This window comes from Vulpes vulpes, chromosome 1 (genome assembly GCF_048418805.1).
Source record: "Vulpes vulpes isolate BD-2025 chromosome 1, VulVul3, whole genome shotgun sequence".
Lineage (NCBI taxonomy): Eukaryota > Metazoa > Chordata > Mammalia > Carnivora > Canidae > Vulpes > Vulpes vulpes.
Window position 1 is genome coordinate 185,849,800 of NC_132780.1, and position 21,025 is coordinate 185,870,824.

Sequence of the window (21,025 nt, forward strand, 5' to 3'; positions counted from 1 at the left end):
TAGTGACTGCGACCCAAGGCTACGTGCCAACAAGCCCTTGGAACCATCAAGGCGACCCCAAACCTGTCCCACTGCCAACCTGAGGATGGGGAGGCCAAGGGGGCGGTCACCGCCAACACTACGCCCTAGGGACACCCCTGCACTTGGAAACGGGGTTGCCGCCCGTTATCTGTGGCGGTCCTAAAGCCTCGGGCCTGGTTAGTGCAAAGCATCGATGCTACGGGGAAATCAAGGCAACACGCACGGGGGCAACAGGCACACGGGCGGGCAGGCGGCCGCCGCGGGCTGCACGCACGGCTCGGCCCGGGGCGCCGCGGGGTAGACAGGCCCCGGCGGGGGGGCTGCGGGGCCGCCGCCGCACGCCGTGCGGACACGCTGGGGCAGAGAAGCAGCACACACGGCGCGTAAGGCGCTCACAGGCGCCCAGCAAGCTCGGCAGGCGCGGCGCGGGCCTGGGGGGGGTGGGGGGGGCGGCCGGCGGGGACCTCGGCCCGCGCCCAGGCTCCCCGAAGCGCGGCGCTCCGCCCTGGCCCGGCCCCGCCCCAGCGCTCAGGGAGGAAGACGGAGACCCGCCGGGGGAAAAGAGGTAAAGGAAGGGCCGTACCCTGCCGGGTCCGGGAGAGGTGCACGCCGTGGGCCTCACCAGCGACCCAGGCGGCACCGGGAGGCGCGGGCGCGGGGGCGGCTCCCAGAGTCCCGCGCTGCGGCGCGACGGCTCAGACGCCGGCCCAGCGCGACCCGGAAGGAAGACGCGGAGACCGCGGGGAGGGGCGGGGCCGAGCGGGGAGGCGGGGCCGAGCGGGGGAGGCGGGGCCAGAGGGCGGGGCCGAGCGGGAGGCGGGGCCGGGCGGGGGCGGGGCCGAGTGGGGAGGCGGGGCCAGAGGGCGGGGGCGGGCGGGGGCGGGGCCAGGGGAGGCGGGGCGCCGCCGCAGCTGGAGCTCCGCGCGGCGTCCTCCAGGACCGCCCCCTCCCAGGCCGCGGGGAGGAGCTTCCTACTGACTCCCCAGCCCCAGCCGCGCCCCATAAATCGCTCACTCACTACCCAGCAGGCAGTGGTTGAAATCCACTGCGGGAGTGGCGCGTTCCTTGCACCAGGCTGCCGACTGTAGTGTGGTCCTGCCAAGGCTTTTGCAGTCCAGAGCTGGCGAGCCGGGTGATGCCTAAGCTCCTCAGAGCAAAAGTGGAAAACAAAATTATAGGTGCTCTGGAGGGCCTGATTCACCAAGTTTGCAAACCTCTTCTGCCCCAGATACGAATCCATCCTGCAAGCTCATTTCCCTCACATTTGGAAACAGTTGTCCATAACCTCTCATGAACAAGATGGTCTCACGTCTCCCCTACTCAGTTACTGTTGTTTCTTTTCAGTAGGTATTGTATCTAATTCAGTGTTAGATACAGTTAGATATTGTATCTAATTCAGTCGATATTGTATGTAACATCAACTTTTTAAAGTTTGCATTATACTGATCTTGTTACAAGATTTCTATTAAGACATAAAAACATTGAAAAATGAAGAGACGTTAACACATCACTTGCTATTTATTTGTCCCTAAAGGGGCAAAATAATATACTTATTTATAAAGCACACATATGAACTGAGCTGATACATGATGTGCAATAAAAATTGTACACAAAACTGGACATTTTTAAAAAGAACTGAAGCTTAATCTCCAATCTCCCTTGAGTGTGGGTGGCTTAGTGACTTGCTTCCAAAGAATATGGAAGGGAGGAAAAAGTAGCTTTATTGTGGAGAAACCTGGTAAACACTACCTTGGTCAGATAAAAGTTAACACCATCAATGATAAACCAAGTTGATAGTATGCACTCTGATATGGTGTTATGAGAAAGGCACTTCGTCTCCATAATATTCTTCCTCAAAACCCATAAACCTAGTCTGGCCTTAAAACAACGTCAGAAAACCCAGAAAAACCTACAAAATACCTGAATAAACTGTCAGGTTAATGGAAAAAATATAACAAAACAAACAGAAAAACTGAGAAATTGTCACAGACCAGATGGGGATTTGCATGATAGGACCACTAAATGTTACATGGTATTTTGAATGGGATCCTAGAACATGAAAAGGATGGTAGTAGCAAAACTAGTGAAATAGGAATTCAGTTCATAGTAATGTACCAATGTTGCTTTCTTCATTGTAGCAAATGTACTATTACAATATATGATGTTAATAAGTAAAGGGAAAATGGATGAGTGGTAGAACCTTCTGTACCACCATTGCAACTTATCTGCAAATCTCAAGTCCCTTCTAAAATCACAAGTGGACTACAAATAAATTAACTTATTAATGAGTAAACAAAACCTGCTCTTCTATGATTGCCAATGAGACTTAATTGAGTTGATGTCTTTAGGCACTCAGACCCAGTCTAACTAAAACAGTTTCTTACTTCTAATTTTTAAAAATATATTATTTCTAATTTTTTAATAAAAATATAATTTTTATAAAATATACTCAGAAAAGAACACAAAATATGAATGTCAAGTTTGATGAAACATGAACATGCCCATGTATTCATCACTAACATCCAAAAATAGATCATGGGGCACCTGGGTGGCTCAGTTGGTTGGGCATCTGCCTTTAACTCAGGTTATGATCCCAGGGTCTTGGGATGGAGCCCCACAGTGGGCTATCTGCTCAGCAGGGAGCCTGCTTCTCCCTCTCCCTCTGCCTACTTGTGTGCTCTCTCTTGCTCTCAACCAAATAAAATCTTAAAAAAAAAAAAAAGATCATTACTAGCACTCAGAAACCCCAACTTATGGGGAATCCCTGGGTGGCTCAGCAGTTTAGCACCTGCCTTTGGCCCGGGGCGCGATCCTGGAGACCCAGGGTCGAATCCCACGTCAGGCTCCCTGCATGGAGCCTGCTTCTCCCTCTGCCTGTGTCTCTACCTCTCTCTCTCTCTCTATCATGAATAAATAAATAAAATCTTAAAAAAAAAGAAACCCCAACTTATTTTCTTAAATCTCTATCCTTCACTCCTCCCCAAAGGTAAACATTTTCCTGACTTATAATACTAGACTGATTCTTGCCTTTATGTAGTTGCATTCATACATTATATACTCTGTGGGGCCTGGCCTCTTTCTCTCCACATTAGGTCTATGAGAGCTACTCATGTTGCTGTGTGTAGTAGTGGTTTCTTGAGTTTTTATTGTATAAATATACCATAACTTACTCCTGGTGAACATTGAGCTATTTTTGGTTTTGATTATTGCAAGCAATGCTGTTATGAACATTCTTATTCATATCTTCTGTTGCATATCTTTTGCATGCCCCCCATACATTTTAATCTCCTTGATGTATAGGAGATATAGTAGTTGGTGCTATTATTTGTTTAGTGTTTTGGTTTGGTTTGGTTTGGTTTTTTTAAGGCACTTAAGGTGCTGCTTGGAAAGTATAAAAGTTTATATTTTAGGAAAGTGAAAGACTAGGGCAAAATTCCATTTCTGTGACCAGAGTTTCGGTCATCATTGCTCAATTTACCCTCCCTCCAACCTTCTCGTCTCAAGTGCCATAACATTGCCTTGCTTCATTTGCTGAGCAGAAGAGCCAAGTAGGGCCAAGGAAAGGGGCGATACTTATCAGTTAGTGATGGCGCTGATTTAATGGGTGAACTAGTTATTAAATGGAATGTTGTTTGGAGCTGAATAGCATCCCACGCCATAACAGCACTATTACAAATAAAGAAAGTCCCAACAAAGCTTAATTGTGCATAAAGAACCAGCTCAGCAAGCTGGTTATGATCCATTCTATGTTTGCTTCAAAAGTTACAATGTTCTACTCAGATGGGGAGGCGGGCAAAGAAGCAGCAGGTTCAAAACTCTTCTTTGTCTCTTAACTCTTAAAACACTCACCATCATAGCCTCTCCCGTTTTCAAGTGATTTGTCTTTATCTTAAAAGGAAGTATGTACCAGTTATAAACTTTCAGGGTGAGGAGTATGCATGGCAATAAAACACTGAATCAGAGGGGGCAGAGATAGCATCTATTCCGCACACTGCAGAGAGAATCAAAAATGTTTTTCCATCATTGGTACCAAGTAAGGTCTCCTTTCAAGTCAAGATCTCTCAGAAAATGCAACTCTATACATTTTCTGCCTAACTCAGCCAAAAAAAAAAAAAAATTACCTCTTTGTGAAATCTGAAGTTAACTAGTTTGTTGAAGAGCGGCTTTTGGTGAGTAACATTAGCCAAGATTTTTATTAAGCCATGGACCAAACAGCATGAATAAGAGCCATTAAGAGTGATCTAAGCAAGTATGCCCAAAAGTCATGTAGTCCAAACCCCTGTATTGCTGATGAGAAAGCTAAGACTCAGAGAGATTGACTTCTCCAAATCATTCTATCAGACTGTCAATGACACCTGGTTCTCTGACTTTACATGCGGACGGTTCTTTTTTAACAATACAGCATTACTTTATGATTTAACAGAACCTTAACTAGTCCTATTACCATAACCTTGAAGTACTCTGAATACAGTAGAAGAAAATTGAACTTGGGAGTAGGAAGACCCGTGTATCCAGCTCTGCTATGTAAGTAACTCTGTGATCTCGGATAAGTTACAACTTCTCTGAGCTTGTTCTCAATTCAATGAAATGTGCCTAACTCACAGGCACTGGAGAGATTCAAAAGAGATCATATATATGAAGGCACTTTGTGAGCTATAAAGTAGTATGCAGATGCATGAATATTATTAATATTTATTAAAACATGTTGAAGATAAGAAATTGAATCTTTCCAGCACAAAATGTGAACTTTCACGTCCATTCTAGTCTAATCCTTTCGATTGTTACCAGAGGAGAGAAAAGCCTAGAAAGACTGGATAATTTATCCAAAGACTTAAGGCAAGTTGCTGGCAAACCAAGACTTGAATTAGGTCTCCCAATGTGCAGTTTCAATGAACTTCTAATGTGTTTGATAAGTGAACACTAAGTACCTATCAGTAAGATGGCTTAAAACAACCTGATAAAATTTAAGACTGAATTTACACAGGCCTAGAAGTGATATCTTGAAATACTTTTCAAAAGTATTTTTTAAATATATTTTAAAAATAAATGCTTGTCTAACTCATACTGTCTGTGCTGTTTTGCCTTGTAATGTTCCTTTTCCTGTATCTTGGGTCATTTATTTAAAAACTTAGCATTAATAAAACATTGTTGGTGGTTGGGGTACCTGGGTGACCCAGAGTTGGGCTTCTGACTCGGTGGGGAGTCTGCTTCTTCCCCTCCCTCTGCCCCTCCCCACGTTTGTGCACTCTCTCTCTCAAATAAATAAATAAAACTTTTAAAAAAGTATTGGTGGTTGAGACTAACGTAGGAGAAAGACCACCTGGAGACAGTGGACAAATCCAATCTCTTCCTGAGGTAACTTCCTGCCTATTGTTCTATGAGGATGGAAAACACAGCCACGAAAATGATGCTTGTGAGCAGGGGCTCTGGTAAGGCCAATTGAGGCTACAATCTCTCTTCTTCCTACTTTTTCTTTTTTTAAGTAAAGGTGCTTTTGAAAGAGTTCCTGTGTATTTATATTAGGCAGAACCCTGTGGTCTAGTCACAGAGTGACATGGCGATCAATAGAAAAAAAGCAAAGATTTTCTGTCCATACAGGTAAAACAAATATCTGAGAGTTTCAATGTTAATGTTCCATATAATTCAGTCTTCAATCCCTCAGAATTATTTTGTCCTCAATGGATGATTTGAGGGGACTGGATTATCCAGATAAACACGTATCATTCACCTATTTATTCATGCCCCTGCACAACTGTGCATGTCCCTTCCTCACCGTAATATAAGCTGTATATTTAAAACAAAAAATGGAAAATGCTATTTTCTGGGTAACCCAAATCCTTTGGAATACAAAGAAGTATATCCTATTTTTGTTATTAAGCCATAAATATGTTCCCGTCTAGTTAATAGGAGTAATAAAATGTATATAGTAAATACAAATGACTCAAGAATAATTTATTAAGCATAATTTAAAATGAAATCCTGACAATTGCTGAACTTTTATTATAAAGCTTCCACAAAACCCAGTACTCTTTGCTGAGGCACTTCTTTCACCCAACAATCCTGCATCTCTCATGGACAGTGTATAAAAGAACAAAAGTCATCTGGCAAAAAGCTCCCTAAAAGTACATCTTTAAGCATCATTCTTGGAGGGGGCATCTGGGTGACCCAGTTGGTTAAGCAGCTGCCTTTGGCTCAGGTCATGATCTCATGGGTCCTGGGATTGAGCCCCTCATCATCCTTGTCCTGTGGCCCCCCTGCTCAGTGGGGAGTCTGCTTCTGCCCCTGCCTCTCTCCACCCCAATACCCCCTTATATTCTCTCCCACTCGCTCTCTTAAATAAATAAATAAATAAATAAATAAATAAATAAATAAATAAAATATTTAAATAAATAACATTCTTTGAGATACTCCATTTGGGATTTCTTGGTTAGATCCCTCAGTGCCTTACTGAGAAAAATCCCTATATTTCAAAGTTATTTAAAAAGAAACACAGAAAACAAATTTACTAATAAGGCTTGCCTTCCCCCCCCCCACCCCCCATTATAAATTGGTAGAAGGTTTCCAGAATTTCCAGGAGAAATTGACTTTTCCTTAATAGGTTTCTCAGAATGTTACTTCAGATAAAGCTCCCTAATATATACTATTCTCTAGCTATTTTTTTTCTTGCTTATCATTTCAGCCTCTAATGGTGAGAGATTTGATTGCTTTTGAGTAGGGGTCTTTTCCTCTAAATCAAATGAGTCATAAAGCAAGTCACTGAGAGAAGAGGGTGAGAAGCCAGGATGGCCTGCTGGCAGTGTTCCCCCTTCCGCTCGCCTCCTGGCCTCCTGCCCCCTGAGAATGCTTGCGGCTGCCAGCACAACACAAACAACTTGGAGATGGGCCAGATGAGATTTAACGATGGTCAGTTGGGATCTATCTGTTATGGAACTGGGCACTTTATTTACTATTTACTAAGTAGATTGCTATTCATATAGTGTTGGGCTATTTTATAGGGTAAGATATCTTGAGCTAATTTCATATTTGCATGTCCTCTTTCCCTAATAATGAATATTTTTCCATAGCCTGTAGTGCAGCTGGTAAACAAGCTTAATGCAATTGCTCAAAAGTACCTCTTCAGAGAACCAACACAAGTATTTGAAATTTAGAAGAGTGGGTCTTTGAGCTACTTCCTTTGAAGGTCATATTTTGAGGATGGGAGGAGGCACCTTAATATTTCTATGAGCAATATTAGTTTTCATTCTTCAAATAATTTATGTTCATTTAGACTGAGAGTTGGAATTCACATATGAATTGTACTTGATGTTTTTTTCTATTCCAATTTTGTCTGTGCCTCCAATTACAAACAGAAATCTAAGCAAGCATTCTTTTCCATGGAATACTTGACAAATACAATTTAGGTAAAAATGGTCCTATATGTCAATACTTCTAAAACTTTAATGTGCAATGGAATATTATTCAGCTATGAGAAAGGAAGATATTCTTTGATTTGTAACAACGTGAAAGGATCTTGAGCACATTATGCTGAGTGAGATAAGTCAGACAGAGAAAGAAAGACAAGGACTATCATCCCATTTACATGTGGAATTTTAAAAAGTTAAACCTGTAAAAAAAAAAAAAAAGCAAAATATTGGTTACCAGGGAATGGAATGGGAAGGATTAAAATGCTGACGTTTAAGAGAACAAACTTTTAACAGGTAGTAAATAAACCATAGAGATCTAATGCACAGTATCATGAATACAGATAATAGTGTTATACCATAATTATGTAATGCCATAAATATTGCTACACTGGCAATCCTGTTACAATATATAAATGTGTCAACACGTTGTATACCTTAAATTCACACAATGTTACATATCCAATTCATCCATTAAAAAAAAAAAACCCTTAAATGTGCATATGAATCTCCTGAGAATCATGATTCTCATTGGATGGAGCCTGAGTTCTAAACTTATAACAAGCTCCCAGATGATCCAGATGCTACTGAAACATGCCATACACTTTCAGTAGAAAGCTCTAGGCCATTTCACCTGCAGAGGATTATATCTGAACTGTGAAGACTTACCATGAATAGGTACTAAGATTACAAAGCAATACCTCAACTTCAACTGGAGACTCAAATAAAGTAAATGGATAGAATCTTGTTAAACATTTGTTTTGACTCCTTTAGATGGTTTTAGATTTCCTTGGGAATAGGGACAGGTGATCCATATTCTCTTTCTGTTTTACTGAAAAGTAAGGTTCAAGAGAAAAATCTATGAAGTGTTGCCATAAGCGGGCATCCCTTTAGGCTCAGAAGACTGTGGTGAGCCCATCTTACAGGGTAATTGAGAAATCCAACAGCCAATAATAGAACAGTTTGGGGGTAAAATTCTGACATATGCCAACACTGCATGAGCTTGACCAATTTAACTTTTTATACGTCAAAGTTGTCCACCAGTAATGTCATGTCTCCAGCTGCTGTTCTGCTCCACCGTGCCTTTGTTTTCACCCAGCTCAAGTACAGCAGGGAAATGAGGGCATAAGAAAAACATCAGATTTGTTATTCACAGCAACAGCTCCAAGCCCAGACAGCTTCAAAGTAAATCTGAGCAAGGTCTTGCTGTGACTTTGTGACCAAAGACTTAATGTTCTCATACCATTAGTGGGCTCTGGCACTTTATCAAACCTGTGATATTGACTAACTACCAGTAATTGCTGATTTATGGGCAAAGTTTTCTCAGCCTTGTTTTCTTCAGGATTTTAATATACCTTCATCTTCTGGAGACGTGTTGAATCAGTCAGTTCACGTTCTCCGTGAGCTTTGCTGTTGACATATCTAAATAGAGGACATCTTGCCCTTTTACCTGTTGCTGCTGAGATGACTTTGTAGTACTTCACTTGCCTTAAGTTATCACTTAAGAAAAAAGCGCACTTCTGGGCATTCAGGGAGGGTAATTAACAGAATATAGCATATGGGAAATAAATTTTGTTCTATCATTTTTTAAAGCTCTTTACTTAAGCAGGATAAGATGATGATATAACTAGAAGGATTTCTAAAGAGCATCTAGTCCAGGATAACATAGATTTCACTTCTAGTGTCATAGGACAGAGGAACGAAAGCAGATATGCCTTTTATTTTCTGATAGAGAACTAGTAACAACCCTAACTTCTAGTCCGTGATTCCCTTCTCTTGTTTTTTTTTTCTTTTCTTTTCTTTCTTTCTTCTTTATCTGACACTCTCTACCTAGATACAAGTACCAACCAGACCTCAAAATTAGATCTGAGGAAGGATTAGGGTCATATCAAGAGCCTAAGACAACTCTATCAATTTCACCTTCCCTTCAAACTTCTTCTACTACTTATTCCATTATTAACCAAGCACCTGGGGCTCCTCAGAACCACTTCCACAGCAGCCTTTGTCCTCTAGCATTTCCAAAGGTGTCCATATTACTATGGGTGCTTTGTGCCCGAATGATTATGTTACAGCAACCTTTGAACCATACTATAAAATATTTATGACCAAGCCACAGCTCACAATAGTTGGACACATAGATAAATCTCTGGTTTCCAGTTAATTCCTTTTCCAGAATCAAAAACTCCTGTCAGGTGCCTCCTTCATCTCTTTTCACACTTCCTCATTCATCACAAACAGCACTGGGAGGGAAGCAGAGGTTGGTGAGACCAAATGAGACCTTATAATATCTTGGAAGCATCCAAGGATAGAAATATATTTTGTCCTGTTTATTTCTAGATTCAGGAGAGTGCTAATTGCAGCCAAGACGTCTAGAGCTGATTTAGATTTCTCTCTGGCAATGTGACCTTGGCTGAGTTACTTCACCTTTTTGATATTTTGTCAAGTGTGGATAATAGCATCTCCTCTTAAATGTGGTTAATCAAAGAAGATATGCAAAAGAACTTTGCTCTCTCCACAGGAAAGGTTCTAGTCTATATAAATATAAGGAATTATTAAGATACTGATATTTTCAGGCTGAGTTGAGTTTGATTGAATTTTATACCATTAAATGTGCATGTTCAGTGATTTCTTTATTGGTAGGCTGATTCTTAGTATGTTAATGAAGACCTATGTATAGTTTTCTTGATTAACTCATGGCTCAGGACTTGTTACTTCAAACACCAAACAAGATTCAGTTTTTTGAGGCATTGACTCCAATATCTCAATTATTCATCTTAGGAATTAGTGTAAAATTAGCACAGATCCCTGTTCATATGGAAATAGATGGGTATGTTAATTGGAATGCTGTAGCTGGAAAAAATCTTGCATAATGAAAGGATTGATATTAATATCTTTGAATGGAAAATGTATATCATATTGTTAGTAGGAAATAATTCATTCACATGTGCTCATTCTAAACAATTATTTTATGTAGTTCATCTCACTTCCAAAATACAAGCTATTCAATGTATCTAGGAAATATTTTGAAATGGAATTATGCTAGCATATTTTTAACTTAAAGCAAAAACTATGTTGAAACACTGAAATGTCTTCCTCGCTCCTTCTTACTATGTTTTCTATCACTTCCTGTGTTCAAATTTTCACATCATCACTGTCAGTCTTATTAATTCCTGATCAGAACTGGATAATTAGAGTACACTTCACTAACTATACGGATAAAACACTACTAGATGTGTGTGATAGCTTGCCATCACTAAAATCCCTTAGTTATTTCAGGTAGGTCTCTCAGAACCTTTTTTGATTTTATATGCAAAAGTAAACCCAAATAGTGGGAACAATAATTTATAGAAATTCTGAGTGAGATATCAGTTTATATCACATGTACATATATATGTATGTATATGTATTCCTATATATAAGTATACACACACACACACACACAGCCTGGACTCAAGTTGAGGCCTTTAATCAGTTTTACATTTCTGAAGCTTTTCATATTATATAATTATATTTTGCCATTCCTTTTCATTTAGAAATTAATTCAATAATATCATATTGTGACATTATAATATCACAATCTATAATGTGAAAAGCACTCTGCTAAATGTTGTGGAGGAAATAAAAACCAGCAAGGATCTCACTATCTAGATGTACAAATATCCATGTGTACAAATATCTTAATCACAAGAGGACAGCTTAGAAGCAGTATAAACAAAATTCTGTGTGAGCATAAAGTTGAACAAAACTGTCACTAAGCATGGCTGCTTAAAGGAGTTGGCATGTTAACTGGGCTAAAAAAAAAAAAAACAAACACAATTCTGGGGATTTCCAGGCAAAGAGAACAACATGAAAAAAAAGCTTGCAGGGGGAAAAAAAAGCAAGAAGTGTTTTGGGGTTGGTGATGAGAGAGAGTTGCAAAGACTATCCAGGTATCTCCTACTTCTTTTCTACACAGAGCACTTTGTGATAATCTTACCTCCTTTTCATCAATGCTGTGAAGAATTGGTTTTGAATACAGATTGATATGTGAAGAAATTCTATAGCAGAAAGTGATTTTCCAGGGAGAACATACACAATAATTTCACTGCTCTGAATTGCCAAAGACAACTGAGGATGGCATTACCTAACGTAAACATTCATGGGGGCCTAGGGAGTACCCAAAAGGAAAAAAGAATCATCTGATAATATGATGTTGGCAACCATGTGACCAACCCAGTGCACAGAGAAGATGACCGGCAAAGCCTAAGAGGCCACTGGATGAGAATCTGCCAACTGAGACACAAGTCCAGGCACCAAGTATCAATTCATACTCCAGTTGAAGCCCTGTGGTCAAGGGACTGGGAGTTTGGGATGGCATGGAGCAAATATTGCTGAAACCAAGGTGTTTCTTCAACCATTTCTAACTCAAGATTCTGGGAAGAAAACCCTCAAACATACTATTTATTGACTTATTTGCTCAAAGGGCCTAGTCCACTTACTCTGACTGTATAACAAGTTACTCTAAAACTTCATGGAGAAAAATAGCTATTATGTTCGCAGATTCTGTGGGTCAAGTTTTTGACATTAGCTTGCCTCTGCTCTATACTATCTGGGCCTCAGCTGGAAGACTTGAAAGCAGAGGACTAACTGGATCAGCTGAAGGCTCATTCTCTCAAATAGCTTGCATTTACGCAGGCCGTTGGCCGGACAGTTCCTCTCCACCTGTGGTGTCTGTAAAAAAGCTCGTTTGGCTTCATCACAATATGGTGGCAGAGTTTAAAGGGCAAGCATCCTAAGGGACAGAGCCACATATGGCCACATGTCCTTAATGCGCCCTAGCTTTGCAAGTCATATAGCATCACTTCTGTGATGCTACCTGTGGAAGTGGTTGCAAGCTCCTGCCCAAATCCAAAGTGAGAAAACAGAGACACCACCTCTTGGGAGGAAGAATGGCAAGGTTCTGAAGAGCATGTCAAACCAGAAACACTGCTATAGTCATATTTGGAAAATACGATCTGCCACAGGGCCCTACAGAGCTCATAGAACAAATACTGTTGCCCATCCCTCTCTTTCCCTCTCTTATACCTTTGTAACTGTTGGTGGTTTCTTAAATGAAGAGAGAGACAGAGGATTAATAATGCTGCTTAGGAGAATTATGGGTTATTAGCTTATTATGAGTTTTCAAAATTCAAACTCAATATAGATTAATATTCCTGGAGCATGGGAAGGATAAAAGTATCTGAAGAGGTGGCTTGGGATAAATCATTGAGAACTTTAAATGTCATGCTGAGAATTTAGGTTTTACACTGGACTTGGGACTTTGTTTTGTGGCAGTGGAGAACTGACTGCAGAGTTTGGATCAGGTGAGTGACATAATCATTTAGGAAAATGAGACATTCTTAAGGCTTCGGGCAGGATGGCAAGAAATTAGAAACTGAGAGAAAACAGAAGCTCTCTTTTTTTAATTCAAGTATAATTAGTACAGTGTTGTATTAGTTTCAGGTGTACAATATAGTGATTCAACAATTCTGTACCTTACTGAGTGCTCATCATGATAAGTGTGCCCTTAATCTCCTTCACCTATTTCACCCATCCCCCCCACCTCCCCTCTGGCAACTACCAATTTGTTCTTTATATTTAAGAGTCTGGTTTTTTGTTTGTGTCTTTTTTTTCTTTATTTGTTTGTTTTATTTCTTCAATACACATGTGAGTGAAATCATACAGTGTCTTTCTCTGACGGTCTTATTTCACTTAGCATTGCATTCTCTAGATCCATCCATGTTGTTGCAAATGGCAAGATCTCATTCTTTTTTATAGCTGAGTAATATTCTATTTTGGTGTATAGCCACATCTTCTTTATCCATTCATCCTTGGATAGACGTTTGGTTTGCTTCCATATATTGGCTATTGTAAATAATGCTGCAATAAACATAGGAGTGCTTATATCTGTTCAAATTAGTGTTTTGTTTCCATTGGGTAAGTACCCAGGAGTGGAATGATTGGAACACATGGTAATTCTATTTTTAATTTTTTGAAGAATATCCGTACTGTTTTCCATGGTGGCTGCACTGACTTATCTTCCCACTACCGGTGCATAAGTATTCCTTTTTCTCCACAGCCTTGCCAACACCTGTTGTTTCCTGTGTTTCTGATTTTAGCCATTCAGATAGGTGTGAAATGATATCCCACTGTGGTTTTGATTTGCACTTCCTTGGTGATGGGTGATGATGCTGAGCATCCTTTCATATGTCTGTTGGCCATCTGTATGTCTTCTTGGGAAAACTGGACAGCTACATGCCAAAGCATACAACTAGACCACTTTCTCACACCATACACACAGAAAAAAAAATCTCAAAGTGAATTAAAGACCTAAATGTGAGACCTGAAACCATAAAATTCCTAGAAGAAAACAGAGCGATAATTTATTTGACAGTGGTCATAGAAACATTTTTCTAGATATGTCTTCTCTGGCAAGGGAAACAAAAGCAAAATTAAACTGTTGGGACCACACCAAAATAAAACAGAAATTCTTTTACCTGACCTCCTCTTTTTTTTTTTTTAATTTTTATTTATTTATTCATGAGAGACACAGAGAGAGAGGCAGAGACATAGGCAGAGGGAGAAGCAGGCTCCCTGTAGGGAGCCTGATGTGGGACTCAATCCCAGGACCCCAGGATCACAACCTGAGCTGAAGGCAGATGCCCAACCACTGAGCCACCCAGGTGCCCCTTAACTGACCTCCTCTTAACAGAAATGCCTAACTGATTCTAGTTCTCAATGCTGTCTCCAAAACCCATGGACTGATTTGCAGGACACTCTGGATGCTGAGACCAGTAAGACATACCCTAACACTCCTTTGTATTCCTACTCCTTCCAGATGAGTTGCTTGCTTACCAAGAGTCAGGGTGTTTGTTCCCAAATCTGTTTATGAGCTTTAATTTCAATTACATAATTTAATTAAATATTTTAAAACAAATGTAATGATACGTGTGAAAGGAAAGAAGGTTGTTGTTCTGTGAAAACCAAACTATCTGCTTTGGGAAAGACTAAAAAAGGGTTTACTAATTACTGTAGGACTAAGGGTGGATGGAGCAAAGGTGAAAAATTGAGGTAAAAAATGAAAACCTGGAAAGATTCTATAGCCAGTCTTGGTCTTTCAGAGTAGATGGTACAGTATAGCACAGTGGTTAAGAGCCCATAAAGCTAAATTTAGTGAAACCAGTTCCAATTCTATCATCTACTATCTATATGATTTTGGGCAATTTACTTAACTTTTATATGCCTCAGTTTTCTTTTTTTTATTTTGTATATGCCTTTTTTTTGTATATAGATAAGTTTCCTTATCTATAAAACAGAATTACTAATAGTACCTATCTCATAGTTTGTATGAGGATTAATAGAGTTAAAATTAATAAAGTGCATAAAAGAATATCCACTATATAGAAAGCATTAAAGAAGGCTATTATTAATTATTATTATGCACTGTGAATATGACTTTTAAAAGAAGGACAATGCAGGGGCACCTTGGTGGCTCAGTGGATTAAGTGTCTGCCTTTGGCTCATATCATGGCACCAGGATCCTGCAAATGAGACTTACATCAGGTGTCTGGCTCAGGGGAGAGTCTGATTCTCCCTCTGCTCCTGCTCTCCCTCTCTCTTTCTCTCTCTCTTTCTGTCTCTCTGTCTCTCATAAATAAAATCTATTAAAAATTAAAAAATAAAAGCAGAACACCAGTAAATGGATCAATTCAGGAAAATGCTATGGCTACATTATCATATGTTCACAAGGTATAAGTGTATCATTTTTTTTTATAATTCTTTGCTGAAACAGACTTATAAACAACGTTGACAAGCCATTAGTCCCAATGATCTGAGATAAGAGATCCTTCTCCATCTGGAGGGCTCTTGCCAGGTGAGGGATGCTAGGAGTCTACGGCAGAGGCAGGGAAAATGGAAAGTAAGATAAGAGACTTAATAGAGGGGATCCCTGGGTGGCGCAGCAGTTTGGCGCCTGCCTTTGGCCCAGGGCGTGATCCTGGAGACCCGGGATCGAATCCCACGTCGGGCTTCCGGTGCATGGAGCCTGCTTCTCCCTCTGCCTGTGTCTCTGCCTCTCTCTCTCTCTCTCTCTGTGACTATCATAAATAAATTAAAAAAAAATTTTAAAAAAGAGACTTAATAGAAGGAAACTCAATAGTAACTGAAAACTGTACACAAAAGGAGAGCGAGGACTCTGACCCCAAAGTTTGAGCCTGAGTACTTGAAAAGAAATTCTTCAGAAGAGGACAACCCAGGTGGCTCAGCGGTTTAGTGCCATCTTCAGCCTAAGGTGTGATCCTGGCGTCAGGCTCCCTACATGAAGCCTGCTTCTCCCTCTGCCTGTGTCTCTGCCTCTCTCTCTCTCTCTCTCTCTCTCTTTCTCTCTGTGTGTGTGTCTCATGAATAAATAAATAAAATCTTTAAAAAAAATTTTTTCAAAAAAAAAAAAATTTTTTTCAGAAGAGAGAACTCTATTTGGGAAGGAAATAATGAAAATGCTTTATTTAAATATAAATGTTTTTTAAACTTTGATATTTCCCAGGATTTGGTCATGAGCCCTCTGCATTTCTTCCCCCAAACAATCTCTCTGTATAAACCCATCTTGTGGCTATGGTTAGCACATTCTAATCATGTCAAAATTCATAATCCAGCTCAGAGCTCTCTGCTGAGCTTTAGTATATATAGCTGGGTCCCAAATACAGCTCTTCTTGAATGTTCTACACAACACTCATTGAACATTCACTGTGTGCCAAGCAATTTATCATCTTCCCACTAACACCTGTTCCTTTCCCAATTACTGTAACTAATGATGCCATCATGTACCCAATCATTCAGGCCATGGGTGATCTGGAAACCAACCTAAATGTCTCTTCTTACCCCTTACATTTAATTGATCTCTAAGAGTCGCCATTTTACCTTGTAAATATTATTCTAATCCATCCCTTCTGCCTCCTAACTCATTTCCCTGCCTTTATAACTGATTTCTCTGCCTTCATGCTTTCTCCCTCCTAACCCATTGCTACCAGAATTACATTTGTAAAATGCAATATGAGTGTATTGCACAAATGCTTAAGAATCTTCAGTGGCTCTTCATGATCTATAGGATCTAGCCCAAAATTCTATAGATAGTACACAGCATATATGACATATTGTGATGTATTCACTGCTTCTTTCTCCAGATTCATCTCTACCCCTCGTACCCTATTATCAGTCATATGGATTTATCATGAAATAATCCCCCCCCCCTCACAGAATTTATCATTCAAAACCTTGGCACAATGGAATTTTTAAGGCAGAAGATTTTAACCTAATCAACAAAGACCATCTCTATCGGCTTCAAAGAACAAAAAAGAAACTATGCCAAAAAAACTTTCTCTATTCTTTTAAAGAAAGTTTACCTAGTGTTAAGTGCCCTACTCTTGAACTTGGCTTGGGTCTTGATCTCAGAGACTGACTTCAAGCCCTGCATTGGACTCCAGAAAGAAAAGGAAGTTTACCTCGTATAATTCCACAGGGAAAACATCCTCCAAAAGGGATGTTTGCAACCTATATTTTATTCTAAATATTTGTTTTTTAAATTTATAAATATTTGCTTCTAGTTAACAACTATATTTTGTATTTTCCTGGTGTTTACTTCTATGATTAACAGTGGTATTTTTATAGTATAAAGAGGACTAGAGCTCTGATTTGTAATGTTAGATCTATAAGATGAAAAGAATTTGTCTAAGAATGACTCGACTTCTAACAATCATATAAGAACCAATTATGCTGTCAGAAGTGCCCTATACACAAAGTTAGAAATGAAAAAGAGAACAAAGAAGATATTAAAAGAACACCAAGAAAATACTTTGCACAGCTCTATAATAATAAAACCTAAAAGAAATGAACAGTAGTCTAAGAAAATATAAATTTCCAAAATTGGCCCTTGAAGAGGTAGTAAATCTAAATAAATCAATTTTCATGGAAAAAAATAAAGTTGTCACAGAACTACTACTTAAAAATGTGCAGGACCCAGATGGTTTTACAGATGAATTATTTCAAACTTTCCAGGAACAAATTGTTTCTATGTTATATAAACTGGTCCAGAACATAGATAAAGAAAGAAACTGTTTCTTTTCCTTATATGAAGTTAGCATCCATTTAACAAGGAGAGCACAAACTTCAGACCAATCGCCCTTGAAGGAACTGACACAAAACTCCCAAGTGAAAGATAAACCCATTTACTTTAAATGTTTTAAATGTTAAGGAATGACCCCACAAAGTTAATTTAAAAAATGCAAGGATAGTTCAATAGTGGAAAATATATTAATAGATCAAAAGGAAAATCATATTATTATCCTGTACTTGAAAAAAAAAAAGAAGAGGCATTTATTTTTATAAACTTGAACTTAGAAAATGCACAGATACTCCATGCTTGGCATAATTATCACCTGCTCTTAAAATGGGTATGAAATAGTTAAAGGAGATGCCCTGAGATGTCACCGGGTATCATAAACTTCATATATTCTGTGCAGGGGAGGAGGCTGTTTCAGTCCAACTCTAACTCTCTCCTCCCAGAAATGGAAACTGAAAGGTAAAGTCCCTTGCACACCACTGCCCTGGAGCACAGTGGGTATAGACGAAGCAGGGAGCACAGAACACCGGCCACATAGAAAAACCCCACTGGGGGAAAGCAGGAAGATCGGCAGGCATTTTAATGAGCATGTTGTCAGGGAGACATACAACTGATGGAGCAAATGCCAATGCAAGAGCTGTTCATCCTCTGGAACTGACATTACAGCTCTGGTGTGAAGAGGTGATCCCTTAGCGTAGGTGAGAGAGGACCTGAGCAGTGGGACATGGAAAAAAGGCATTGATCCTGCTCAGTATAAGAAGAGCATCCAAAGTGTGGCAGGACAAAAATCATTACCTTAGCCACCCCTGGAACCACACTAGGCCTGCGTGTTAGTTTGGGATATTTATTTCTAATTCAGTTCATCATAGAATTTGTAAGGTAAAGAGAGAGGGATGTGCTGAAGACCTTGGGGCCTGCAGGTACACGGCCACTTCCTAAGGAGAGTCTCTTGAACTGCTTTGTTTTTTTGTTTTTGTTTTTGTTTTTTTCGTTCTTCAAGCACTGGGATGAGATGTGCCTCCGGCTTCAGGTGAAAAGCCACCTGCCACTCTAGCAGCGGCTGACAGGGGAAGGGGACGGTATAAGAAGCAAAGGCAGCCTTAGAGTGGAGCCTGCAGGCATTAAACTAATAGTAGAGGATTAAAATTGTTTATAATGCAATGAATATAAATCGAAGTGACAAGATGATGCTTGAAATCTAAGCACGTGATTACCTTTTAAAAATACACTTTGGGAGGCACCTGGGTGGCTCAGTGGTGAGCGTCTACCTTTGGCTCAGGTTGTGATCCCAGGGTCCTGGGATCAAGTCCCGCATCAGGTTCCCCGCAGAGAGCTTGCTTCTCCTCTGCCTGTATTTCTGCCTCTCTCTGTCTCTCATGAATAAATAAATACAATTTTTAAAAATTACACTTTGAAGGATGCCTGAATGGCTCAATCAGTTAAGCAGCCTGACTCTTGATTTCAGCTCAGGTCATGATCTTGGCATCCTGGGATCAAGCCCGTGGCCAGCTTCCTACCCAGTGGGGAATCTGCTGGTCTCCCTTTCCCTCTGCCCCTCCCCTTGCTCTCTCTCTCTCTCTCTCTCTCTCTCACACACACACACACACACACGCACACAAATAAATAAATCTTTAAATATATATGTATATATACATATATATTTATATTTATATTTATATTTATATACACTTTGGTGGTTTGCATGCAGAAGCAGCTATTTCAAGAGTCCCAAGACCACTGTCAGGCTGAACAATTCGTTGAAAGGACACACAGGACTCAAGAAAGCTTTTATACCCAGGGCCGTGGTTTACTACAGTGAGAAGATAAAGATGAACATGAGCGTAAGGTAAAGTCTGGGAGACACCAGACACAAGCTTCCAAGTGTCCCCTTCCAGTGGAACTGCACACATGCAATGCTCTCAGCAACAATGTTTGACAGCACCTACGAAGTGTTCTCAAGTAAACAACTCAACAGAGTTTTGGTGTCCAGTGTCTTTACTGGAGGTCAGTCATGTAGGCATGCAGGACGCTTAACCAACTGAGCCACCCAGACGCCCCTTTTTAGAGCTATTTTAGAAGCATAGCAATATTGCATAGAAGGTGTAAATATTTCCCATATACTTCCTGCCCCACATGTGCATAGACCCCCCCCAGCACAGTGGTACCTTTGTTACAATTGACGAATCTATATTGACAAACCATTAACACTAGAAGTCCATAGTTTACACTAGGATGTGTTCTTCGTGTTGTACACTCTATGGGTTTGGAAAAATGTGTAATAACAAGTATTCACCATTATAGTATCATACAGAGTAGTTTCACTGCCTTAAAGATTTTGTTTCCAGCCTATTCATCCCTCTGTCTCCCTAACCCCTGGAAACTTTTGATCTTTATACTTGTCTCCATAGTTCTGACTTTTCCAGAATGTCACATAGTTGGAACCATTTGGCTTTATCCTTTCCAAATTGGCTTCTTTTACTTGATAATATGCATTTAACTTCCCTCCATACCTTTTAGTGGCCTGTTCATTTATTTGAAGCACTGAATAATATTCCATCATCTGGATGATCCACAGTGTATTTATCCATTCACCTCCTGAAGGACATCTTGATTCCTTCAAAGTGTTGTCAATGATGAAAAAAGCAGTGATAAACATCCACGTATAGGTTTTTCTGTGGAAATGTGTTCCATTCCTTTGGGTAAATACCAAGGAGCACAATTGCTGGATTGCACGGCAAGAATATGTATAGTTTTGTAAGAAATTGCCAAACCATCTTCAAAATGGCTGTTTGGTTTTGCTTTCCCACCAGCAACGAATGAGAGTTCCTGTAGGTCCTTATACGAATCACACTTTTAGAGGAACCCTATTTGGTCAAACAGGTAGAGCATGGCCCAAGGCCTTGGGCATGCAAAAAACACTCCAATTAGGTAGACTATTCTAAGGTGTCAGAGTTTATCTCCCAGCAGTTAGCCAAGGGCCAGCCCTGAAGACAGCTCTGGTTTTGGAATGTGCGGAGTTTGAACCATGAGGTCTGCTGAGTTAACTCTTTTCTGCTCCCATAGCTCAAGTCCTGAGCACCCAGCTGCTCTGGTAAGTACCTGGCCTACAACCAAGTAGTATGAGAAGCAAAAGAGCACTCTTTCTCCCAGGCAGTCTGAAGTAACAGGAAACGTCCAGTGGCTAAAATGCTGACCCTTCTCTGCTCATACTAGGTTTTTTCATTATTCCTGGGGTGGCATCACTCCAACTCTCCCAACTCATCCTTACTTCTAGTTAGCACTGTACCCTGCTGGAAGAGATACAAAATGAAGCCCTCTACTATCCTCTGGGCTAGAAATGCAACCCTTCCTCATCCCCTTGGCCCAGGGAAGCCATAAAGAAGCTTGCCTGGGTTTGATTGGGAATTGGTGAGTTGGAGTTCTTGTGAAACGATCCATTTGGTTAGAAAAAAACAACCCGCTCTCAATTCTT

General features: G+C 40.3%; 1 protein-coding gene and 1 long non-coding RNA gene across 3 annotated transcripts in view; one reads left to right on the forward strand and one right to left on the reverse strand.

Annotated features, from left to right (window-relative positions):
* FBXL4 (F-box and leucine rich repeat protein 4) overlaps positions 1-790 on the reverse strand; it is a 78,585-nt gene extending 77,795 nt beyond the window's left edge. Inside the window, exon 1 of one of the 2 annotated variants that reach the window (XM_072737840.1) lies at positions 605-790. The gene's annotated coding sequence lies outside the window, so the exon portion shown is untranslated. The remainder of the gene's footprint in view (positions 1-604) is intronic. The other variant, XM_072737829.1, reaches the window with a different exon arrangement.
* The window catches only part of LOC140595511 (uncharacterized), a 117,855-nt gene continuing 97,314 nt past the window's right edge, over positions 485-21,025 (forward strand). Inside the window, exon 1 of the long non-coding RNA XR_011997196.1 lies at positions 485-586. This is a non-coding gene — a long non-coding RNA (uncharacterized lncRNA). The remainder of the gene's footprint in view (positions 587-21,025) is intronic.